This window comes from Apis florea, unplaced genomic scaffold, assembly GCF_048593485.1.
Source record: "Apis florea isolate Af1SG1 unplaced genomic scaffold, ASM4859348v1 contig_2295_pilon, whole genome shotgun sequence".
Taxonomy (NCBI): Eukaryota; Metazoa; Arthropoda; class Insecta; order Hymenoptera; family Apidae; genus Apis; species Apis florea.
The window spans coordinates 187,254-198,743 of record NW_028256555.1 but is presented as its reverse complement, the minus strand read 5'-3'; the positions used below and the strand labels follow the sequence as shown (position 1 = coordinate 198,743).

Sequence of the window (11,490 nt, the reverse complement as noted above, 5' to 3'; positions counted from 1 at the left end):
AGACTCCTGTGTACGCCAGGTGATCCTTGCCTGTCATCGAGACTGTGTGCGAAAGGGGTCATGGTGCCATCGTGTGCACGCGGGAGATAACGCTGCTTGGATCTCTTCCGCCTATGAAATACACGTTGTTCGAGGATATGATGAAGTATGTGCGTGGATGGTAAGTGGTTTGTGCGGCTGAGCGTTCGTGGGATTTGAAATATCGTGGAATTAAAGGTAATGAAGATGAGGGAGAAAATGATGGAAGCCTGTTTGGAAGAGAGATTCCTTCTGAATCTGCACCTAATTTTGCAAATGGTGAAAAAGATTTGATAAAATGTGTGTCGGTGAGAAGTATCTTCACCCTTTTAATCTTCTTCGTTAACGTAAACACGAAAGAAGCTAAGAAATTCCTACATGACTTTTCAATAGAATGCATCTAACGAAATAATATATAACTTGTAACTCTTATAAAATTTATATTCGATACAATTTAAAAATCTTTCTTCCTTTTTCTCTTGAATAAATAAATCACGAGCGCGATTGCGTCGCGCACAGCTGTACTTGTGTGCTATATCACGACCGTAGACAGAAAAAACAAGGTGGACAACAACAAACAACAACAACAAGGTGGATTCGCGAGTGGAGATTGCGCAACACTTCGCGGCGTTTTTTTTTTTTCTTTTTTTTTCCTCTTTTCTTTTTTTTTTTCTTCTTTTTCTTATACCGTGCTGGTCCCGATCGCGAATCACGTCGTATCGTGGACACCAGAAAAGATCTCAGAATCAGACAGGGGGAAAAAGTCCCTCGCTACTTTGGAGCGAGCCATTTAGGGCCTCGACCGCGACAAATCCGTCATGGACAGATCTCGAGATTAGCGCAAATCAGCCGGCACGCCCGGAATCCCGGGCTGATTTGTAACGCCATATAGAAACGCCGCCGGGGAAAACTGTTTGTCCGTGATCGTGAACGGCCGCGGGAAAGCTTAACAAATTGCCGATGAAAAATTCAAGAGGTCGTTCCTCGAATCGGGTCGGGAATATCTGAAATATATCACATTTCTCGGACAACGAATATCTTTAATTCTCGCGAAGAAGAGTTAAGAAAGAATATAAAATTATCGTAAGGTTGAGGTTTTTAATTTTTTAGGATAATTTTTTAAAAAATCTTTTTTTAAAATTTTGAATTACAATATGTCATAATTTTTTAATTTGAAAACTCGTATATTCGTATCGTAAAGGATTTCCTTTACGAGAATCAACAATACCAATAATTCGTTTTTATTTATGTATAAATAACGAAATAAAAACAAACATACATACATGCAATTAAATATCTATTTTAATAATAAAATAGAATGTTAATTTCCGCCAAGAGTATCTTCACATTTCCGCTAAATTGTAAAACGAAGAGCGTTTGAATAAAAAAATATATTTCCCACATAACATAATTTATACCTCTCATTAATTCCTAATTATCCAAACGCTCGTTATAATAAAAACTCGTGGATCCAAGAATAAAAAATAATTCCAAGAAAAAAAAACTCCCAGTATATAAAAAAAAAAAAAAAAAGAAACCATCGAATACAATTTATCATTCTCCTGCTAAATCCTACACAATTATCCAGGCGTTGTTACGACAAATTTGCTCGCGAAGAAGGGGAAAAAGGGGAGGGGAAAAAAAAAAAAAAAAAAAAAAAACGTACGAAAAAGAAACCGAACCAACAAGTGAACCGCCACTTCCAAAACCAGATATACAACCATCCTCGCACTCCGTTTATACGGCAAACAACCGCCTCGTTATTAACTCTCGAATCGTTCGCCCACCGTTCGAGCATATACACCGATACGCGCCCATATCGGTATCGATCTCTGGCCGGTTCCAAGTATCGGCCGCAAATTTTCCCACTGCCATTTCGGTCGGGCGAATACGAAAAATACAGGTTGGGATATATGTATATATATATATATATATATACGTTTCGAAGCGCGGATCACGGACGCAACGGGTCGACGACAACGTCGATTACAGCGTCGATCAATTTCGTCGCGCGCCCAACATAGCCAACGTTTCCTACGCGCCGGCGTCGGGAATGCGATTGGCACGGCGTGTTCAAGCCGCGGGAACAATTTCCTCGAGCGGAATCGAACGAGGGAAGGGAGGGAAGGAGGGAATGGGAGGGAAAAAAACGCGAGCATGCCGATGCATTTCCCCGCACGTGACGTGAATCGAGCGGCAATCGGCGCCGTATCGAGACGACGGCGATTGTAAACACTCTCCCGCCTTTGGCGCGGCTAGGAGGGGAGGGGAGAGCGTGGCAGCGAGTTTCTGGGAACTCGATTTTCGATCCGGTGGCCGATGCCCCGATCGCGGTTTCCGCGAATAACCGCGACCTTTGGGTTGTCGCGCGGCCGAGCTAAGTGAGATTGCAAACACGTTGCTCTCAACAGCCGGCAGACGGATGACGGATGCGCGAGTTAACGCGATTAGAGAGGGAGATGAACCGCCTCGAGGTTGAAGCAATTTTCACACCCGATCTACGACAACCAGGTTTTCCATTTGCGGGCGATAAGAAGAAGGATTGGGATTATATAAGCGACGATTCGAATTTTTCTTGATTTTCTTGATTTTGGTATACAATAATTTTCCTTATTTCCGGACGATACGGAATGATTTAAGTGTAGAAATAAAGTTTCTCGCCTAAAAACAGGATTCTCATTCTCGTTTTCTGACAAGTGTTTCGTTGTTGCGAGCGAGCTTGACACGAAGTAAGAACATCGAAATAACTTTATCAGCGATCATCACTTCTATTCGCTCTCGCATACATTTAAAACTCACGAGTGCGACATATCAATTCTCCAATTACGACGCCTCCACAAAATATCCTCCTCCGTACAAGTCTAATTTCCTCGATCAATCCTCGAAATTGACAATTTTTCGATTGGAATTCCGAATGTCGAATGTTCGCAATCAAAATCCTCGAAATTTCCTCGAGGTGTTGAGAAGCAAGGCCGGAAACACCGCAGTCGAATCGGCAGACGAACCGAGCCTATTTCTGCTCCCAGAGGCGCGTGACTCGTCCACGGTGACCCTGATACGAGCGGCGGATTCGAGGAACGCGCGTCATCCTCGCTTCCTTTTGCTTCCTCTCCTTTCCTCACTTTCCCGCACCGGGGATGACTCGCCGCGCTCTGGATTCCGTGCCCTGGCACTACGTGGTACCACCTGCTCGTCCGCAGGATCGAGCTGAGCTAAGCCCCCTCCACTCCTCCCCTCCTCTCCCTCCAAGCCGTCGGGAAATCGCGTTTTCCTCCCGTCGATGATAAAGGCCGCCGCGTTCCACGTAACGAGTTATCTAGATCTCTGGCGGCTATTTCTAGCGAGCCGGCGGCCGCCACGCGAGAACGGCACGTCCCGCGGCTTTTATCGATCGATTCCACGCATGGACGATCACTTGGAACGATACACGTTTTCCCCCGCGACGTTGGGATTTCCGGTTTTCCGGCTCTGGGAGATTGGGTTAAGCACCGCGATTTAATCGATGCAACGGTAAGAATAGAGAAACGAGAGAGAGATGATAGGATGTTATTTTTATGAAAGGCTTGTGAAGTTCCGTGATCGCATCTCAAGTGAATAATCGGAATAATCATTGTGGAGGATATTTAATTTTTAAATATTAACGATGCTTGGTTTTTCAGAAACTGGACAAGGTTCTAGCTTCTAATTGTCTTAATTGGCCGAGGCATGGTTGGTTCCGAGGATTGAAGAGATAAATGAAAAAAGGAAAAGCATAGAGTGAACGATGATTCGATTTCTCTGCAAGTTCAAGTCAATCGGATCATTTCGAGTAAATTACTCGATTTGACTGATGATGCGTTTCGATTGCACGAAAGAAGAAACGAATATGAGATAGATCGGTTGTTGGAGAAGGAGATTTTTTTTCTTCTTCTTCTTTTTCGAGTCAGATTCAAATCTAGGGGATTTTTGGCAAGAGGCCAGGGAAACCTAGCTGAAACGGGATCGTTGAAAAGCGATGGACTCGGTCTGACATCATGCCACCAGCGAGACCTTGGCTGATGTACGCTCTGCATGCTGAACGCCGTCACCACTCTCGTTTTCGTTTCGTCGAGTTGAAGCGTTGCGTCGCACGACAGATCGAGCGTCGCGATTGCGGCATCGTTCGACGGGTTCGATGAAACGCGATAGAGAAATTGAATTAGAAAAATTGTCTCTCTCTATGTGCGAGGACGTTGGGTTTTCTCTTCGCATTTAAAGTCAATGTTAGGATCGGTTTCCTACGTGATAATGAAGTAAATGTCTCGTCACGTGCGAAGACATTCGCGGAAAGAAAATTAGAAACGAAATATTAGCCCAACGTTCGTTCCCATATATAATAAATGTTATAAATGGAAACTCGAAGTTGGTTAAAATTAATAACCAAAATAGTAAAATTATCCGTCAAGATAATCGTATCGTAAGAAAGAAAATTGGAATTTCTTATAACGAAAGAAATCTGAATTGTTCGAAAAAAGATATTGGTGCAAATTTTGCCCCATATAATTTTTAAAATCTTCTTCAGGTCGAAAATCTTAATTATCATAATTTCACTATGAAACTAAACGCCTATCTCTAACGGACAATGAATTCTATTTTCTCGAACGAAAAAATAATTTACCGGAAGTAACACCACCGATCATAGACACGTCGCCAACGGTGTTAACAGTAATTTTAATGCCTCGTCACTCGAGTTCGCGCGGTTTCGCGCGTTTTTTATGACACTGAATGCTTCCATGTCCTATCTGGTATACCAGATTGAATTGCAGATTGTGTGTCGACAGTTCGTAACTGCGGGAACAATGAACGATTGTCATTGTATGCTGATGTTCTGTATCGCGATTTCGTAGGTTTGTCTCGCTCGTGCGACGGAAACAAAGTTCAACGAAACTCGAACTTGAAGCTACTCTTTCTACTTTCTTCTACGAAACGCGAAGAATTCGTGGTAATCTCTTAATAATCTCGAACGTTCGGGGAAATTCAACAGCTCGTGGAACGTTTAAGATCGATCTGAAGTTTCTGAAGAGCATGACGCCGTAAACGTTCAATAACGTTTTCCACAAAAAATAATTGAGAATCTGGAATTGTTTGATTATGCAAATTTCTTACTTGGAAAAAAATTTACATAATTTTTTTTCTCTTGTCATTTCATCCATCTTGAATTAAACAAAGCACAAATAGCAGAGTCGATCGTTTTGAATTAAAAATATTGTGATTGCATTATCTTTTTTTTTTTTTTTTTTTTTTTGGAATTTTCGTGTATTCGTGTATCGTATTTTCTTTTTATTTTAATTTTGAATTGATTTCTAAGTCGATATTTTTTAATTGTGCAACTTTAATCTTATATTTTTTATATTTATATTTGCTTCTTATATATATATATATATGTATACATATTTTTATGTATAAAAAATCGAAGAATTCCTTTTATATCTTTTTTTTATCACTTGTTGACATTTAATTTAACGCGAATATTAAAATATGGAAAATATGGAGCCTAACTCGAGGAGAGAGAGAAAAAAACTGCTGAATAAACATAGCTTATTAGAAGCATATTTTCCGATTCACGACGTTAACAATATGATCCAGCTTACTTCCTGGTTTAAGCACACGTGCCCGGCAACATCATAATTTATCTTTCTTTACGTACGAGGCATAGCATTAGACGGGCCGCAATTGATTATCACTAGTCTATTACTTGTATCTGAAGCGATAAAATGGCAAAAGGTTGCGTACGCTTATGCTAACACGACGAGCACGATGCATCTAATTTATGACACATCGACTACATTCTTCCATTCCGGATGAAACCGCGTTATAATAAAATCTGAATATTACGCATTCGAGGAATCTTTCCATCAACTCGAAACCAGATTATTCCCAATATTTTTATCCCCACACATTACATTTCTTCGAAACATATACGTATATCTTAAAGAATTAAATCTTCATCGATTTAATTGCATTATTGCGGCACTTTATCCTTTTTTCGAAATTCTTCGAAAAAGTTTCAAGTTTCAACGAGTAGAAATAAAGAGTTTTTTAATTTTAAAAAATAAACTGCTAAAAATCGTAATTTCCAATTTCCAAAACGAGTCAAACCGATCTGACACTCGTCGACATCGAAGGGAAGGGGGAGAAGAAGAAGCAGCGTTCAGGAAGTCATCGATCCTGGGGCGACGGGACGAGCCAGTGTTTCAATGCTCCTCCTCCTCCTCCTCGTCCGTGTCTGTCTCGAGAGCAGCCGGGGGCGCTTTATGGCCCCGTGCACGCTCGTACGTCACCGATTTTTTCCCCTCCGATATGGGGAATTTGTCCGCGCGCGAGCTATTTGCTTACATTAGCCGCGGATCTCCGCCTCGGATTGCGTGAGATACGAGTCTCTCGAACGGTAAAATGGAGAGGAGAACGCCATCGAATAATAAAATGTTGGAACTACGTGTGACACGAGGCGATTGAGTCGATCGAATCTGGCCGAGTCTGCGATATTCGAATTCGAAGAAGAATGTGTCGAAACACGATGGCGAAGGAGAGGAAAGCCTGGTCACCCCGAAAAAGGAGAGAGTTGTGGGATGGATCGGGGGATTCCGTGATTTATTCGTTGCGTGCGCGCGGCTGGAAAATGTCTACCCGCGCGGATGTCGCGGCGTAAAGGCCGCGCGCATGCCATTACGTCCCGCGAGATGGATTTAATTGCTTTGATCATATTCAACGGAGGGAGGGAGAGAGAGGGAATGGAGGAAAGTGCACGTGGAAAATGTCGAACGATCGACAACAGCGTCGAGGGGGGATTTCGCAAGGATCGCGATAAATTGCACGGGTTCACAGGGGACAGCCATCGATTGTTTATCGAATCGCTACCGAACTGTTGCTTAATCCTTGAGTCGTAATCTCCGATCGTTCCCTGCCTACGTTCTCCATTATGTCTCCGAGGGAAAGAATGCCCGTATCAAATTTCACCTGGCGTGCGGTGGATGTACGGAAGGGTGGAATATCGTGTGTCGCTTATGGCGCAACTCGTACTTGCTATTTGTCATCGATTCCGGTCGGAAGGGTGGAATTGGGTCATGCTGTATTGCGCGTGACGTGTACTTACACACACACACACACATATAGTATATCTTTCTAATCGTTTCGTTAGAAAAAGTAGCGACAAGAATTTATTCTTCTGTAACAAAGTAGCTTGGACACGCCATATTGTTGACAGTGTTGATGATATCTACAATTCAAATGTATTGAAATTCAATTGTAAAGAAAGAGCGAAACAAAAACGTCTGTCTAGAAAAAAATTATCAACCAAAGTTAAAATCCAAAGTTTCTCCTATTCAAAATCTCGGAGGAAATAAATCGTCGGGTATCGATACTTCCCGACGATGTTCCGGCTTTCACCGGAAGTCCTCGGCCAAGAGACACGCGTCTGGCAGCTCTCAACCTCGTAAATAAACGGTCGTCTCGGGGTTGAGGCTGGCTCTACGTTGGCGGCGGCCCCGCTCTTCGCTAAATCTGTCTCCCTGTCCGCGAGACAATCGTCGTGTTGGCCTCGACCACCGGTTGCCTCTCTCAGTCACGCGAGCCACGGATGAAATATCGGCGCAGTCGTGGAAAGCGTTCGTCCAACGATTATCACGAGGGGGGAGGAGGATCGGGATTCACGCGAGCAACCAAGCGTTATCTTTCGAATCGAGAAAGAACTGCCTTTCTGGCAGTTTGGAGTTTAACTCGGAGGAGACCCGGCTGAGGTTACGTCGTTTTCTCCGAGATTTGCCGTATCGCGGCACGTTATCGGTTGAATAACCGTTGAAAATGAACATCTTTTGTTTGTTAACCGGGTCTTCGATGACTTTCGAAAAGTGAAAGCAGAAGAGTGAAAGATTGCGGAGGACAGGCGGGCACGATGATTTTTCAGTAGTGCCCGATTATGATTAACTGAAAACGTAATAAATGATGATTAAACGCTGACACGAGGAAGTCGTTGAATAGTTAATGAACGTTTGGCCAGGTGCGCGTGTAATCATTGCTCGCGGATTAAAACATGTGTGCATGCGTCGATACGCTTCTTTCTCGAATTAATTTAAATTGAATCTCGTCGCATGATTTCCACGCAACTTTTTCTTTACGGCATTATAAATCTCCTTCTATTTTTCGTTACATCTTTAAACATCATTTACGCAATATCTTCGTTCCCAAAATCGTTCACGAAATCGTCGAGAGATCGATAATTTCAAGGATCCATCCAGGTCATCGCTAACTAGCATGCTCGCGTCGCATGCAAATGTTCCTTCTCTCCCGACGTCGTGTATTCAGCCAGAGAAGTTGGAACGATTTCACGCGCAACTCATCACGCGTTTCCGTTCCATCGAGCGCCGCCGTTTTTCGACAGTTGTCCATTGAAACGTTGTCGAAAGGAACGTCGTCTCCTTTTTTTTTTTCTCCTCCTCCCCCTCCTCCCCCGCGAATTAGACTCGGTCTAGGGACTTCCAAGAGCCGTGAGTTTCGAAGGAATTCGCAGGTTGCGTCAATCGGTGGCTCCGCTTTTGCGCAATTGTTCTGAAAAAGATCGGGACGTGAGCGTCGCAGGGCGTCGCTCTGAATGTTAAACGAGCATCCTCAAGGGCGCGACGTGGCGATCGTTCGGGCGTGAATCGGGCCATCTCGATCTTGCTTTTAAATTCAGACGTCATCTAAATTCAAAGAAACTTTTTATTCTGTTGGTAGAATTCTTTCAAAAGTAAATTCTTTCTTTTTTGTTGAAGTGTTTATCAGGCATAATTATATAGCGTTGTTATACGTATGTTACGTAGCATTGATTTTCTTTGGTTTACAAGTATCGATGAGGTCGTGAAATTACATTTGATTTCATTTTTATCTTGACTCGGTGTGTATAAATATATGTATATATGTGTGTATATGAATTCTTGAAGCAATCGAGAAATCAAGATAAAATTTTTAATAATAACGTATAATAATTTAATGATCTACTATTATTCCATTATTCTCAATAAACTTTCGAGTTCCTTGTTATAAAATAATTTATCTCAACTTCATCCTAAGAAGTAAGAACCTCGTCCTGAAAGAGAAAGAAAGAAGAGAAACGCATCGTAATCCACACTCTCTCACCACGATCTATCCATTCTTCAATCATCATCGTCAAAGTTCACAGCTCTCGTCACCTCTAAATAAAGAGCAGTCGAAAAATCGAATCTCCTGTGAAGCTAATCGAAAAACTAAACTCGGTTCCGTTATAAGATTTCGACGCCCCTCGAATTCGAAAAGAGACTCTCTCGGCTAACTGACTAACTAATTCTAATTTGCAAAGCGATCGTAAATTACAGCAGGTGTTGAATTATGCCGCGAAATATTACGCTTTCGAAAGAGGCATAGAAGAAGGAGCAGGTTGGCGACGATCGATAGATCGCGATTTATTGGCTCGTAAAAGTGCAGGTAGAGAAAACGTCGCCACAATTTGGCTCGCGTAGAAGAAAAGCGGCGTTTCCGCGATGATATTCATCCTGTTTGGTCGTAAATGGCGATTTTATGCCAGCGACGCAACTTTGGTTCGCGGTTTCCTCCCCGTCATATGTTTCACGTTCGACATGCATGACCATTGTCGAAGCTTTAACGCTGCTTCCAACAATACACGTTCATGGCTGCCGTCTAATGTTATACAACAGAAATTTCTTTTCTTCTTTTTTTCGTACTCGATTCTCGCTTGTCACATTTGTCGTCTGACTGTTACTTATCATTCGAAATACTCAGGATATCCAAATTGCAATTTAGAATAGAGAGAAAAATTTCACTTTGAATTTACTCAGCTCGATTCTTACGTTGCAACTCTCCCCGTTCATCGAATTTTCGTCAACGAGTTTCTGAATTAATTAAACTATCGAATCCTCACACGCCAATGTCGATGAAATTTATGGGAAATGTGGTGAAGTAGAAGAGTAGAGGGTTTATTAAATTTTCTCGATCGATTATTCGTATAGCCGGTGTGAAATCAAGCGAAACCAAGTTGCCTGTAATATGTAGCTTCGATTGAAATTGATCAACGACTGCGTTTTATCAATTATATTAATTCTCGAGTTGTAAATCTCGTATTTAGCACGGTCACCAATTTTTTTTACGGATAAAATTTTTCCAAATGCGACCTACCTAAGTCAAGAGGTTGATTAAGTGTGGCGTCATATCTTTTGGAATTGTTTTATATTTTCAATTGTTTGTCCTCCTGCGTTTGTCTTTGTACAACCTCCTCGCTGTATCCTTTCCTGAAATCGAGTAATAAAACTACGTTATCAGAAACATTAGGGAAAAAAATTTTTTTTCATAACTATATACCTCTTTCATTATCAATAACTCTTTCGTTAATTTCACAGATTTCGTACCGTCTGTGTGTATATTCGAAACCGCGAACATATACACGCACACATATACACACACACACACATATATATATATATATGGCTTCAACTTTCAACAACACAATGAAAAGTGAGGAAAGTAAAAAATCGACTCATAAACCGATTGAATTCGCTTTGCTGGTATCGTAGATTGATCAAATAATAACACGAGAATTGGAGAACTACCTTTCCCACAAATTTGATGAAAATCGGCGTATGGATTCGCATGTTTCTAATAATAAAATAATAACACGTTAAAAATCAATCTAAATATCCCGTACCTGTTAATAACAACGTTAATGGATAAATTCAAGGCCATTGATTTGAGAAACAACATTTCCCCCTCCCTGTTGATCGATATAAATTACATCCAATTCTATTAAATCGTATTATACACCCGAATAACAAGAAAACACGCAGTTTCGAACCGAATCAACCACAGGGAAATTGAACGCAACCGACCATTCCAGTTCCATCCAGCGTCTCGAACAACGCCGTAAACTCGATTACCAGGCTAATCTCGCCTCTATATCTCGGTTGGTACAATTAGCTCCCTCATAAAACGGGCTCTAGCCGCGCAAGGTGGCGCGTGTTAACACACGGGGGGAATCCGTGCGCGCTCTTCCGCCTCCACCGTGCCACTTTTCCTCCTCTCCACGTCTTAAATCGTAATTCGGTCCGTGCAACACCGTTCGTGTTCTTCCTTCTTAACTGCCGCCATTACGTCCCCTTAATTGCCGCCCGTTTAAACACCGCCGCCGCTGCAAATAGATCCTCCTGATAAACACGGAGATCGTCCATAACAGAAGCGACCTTTTATGAATTCCGCATCCGGATGCACGGAAGAAACGATACGGCGGTTCTGATGATGATTTTAAAAAACGCGATAAAACCTTCTCATCCCTCTTCTCAACGAACCGAAGATTCTGAAATCGAATCTTCCACATTTCATCCACAATTGTTCCTCGATCTTGAAGGAGCAATCTAAAAAACTTAAGAAGGAAAAGAGGGGTCGCGATTGTCGTTGGCAATTCATTTGCTCGCGAAGGCGAACGCGCGATTT

General features: G+C 42.1%; 1 protein-coding gene across 4 annotated transcripts in view; it reads right to left on the bottom strand.

Moving 5' to 3' along the window:
* LOC100868611 (uncharacterized) overlaps positions 1-11,490 on the bottom strand; it is a 33,739-nt gene that overhangs the window by 3,563 nt on the left and 18,686 nt on the right. For 2 of the 4 annotated variants that reach the window (XM_086904102.1, XM_086904103.1), the window contains one exon: positions 10,183-10,295. The exons of the other annotated variants lie outside the window; for them this stretch is intronic. The gene's annotated coding sequence lies outside the window, so the exon portion shown is untranslated. The remainder of the gene's footprint in view (positions 1-10,182; positions 10,296-11,490) is intronic. 4 annotated transcript variants of the gene reach the window in all.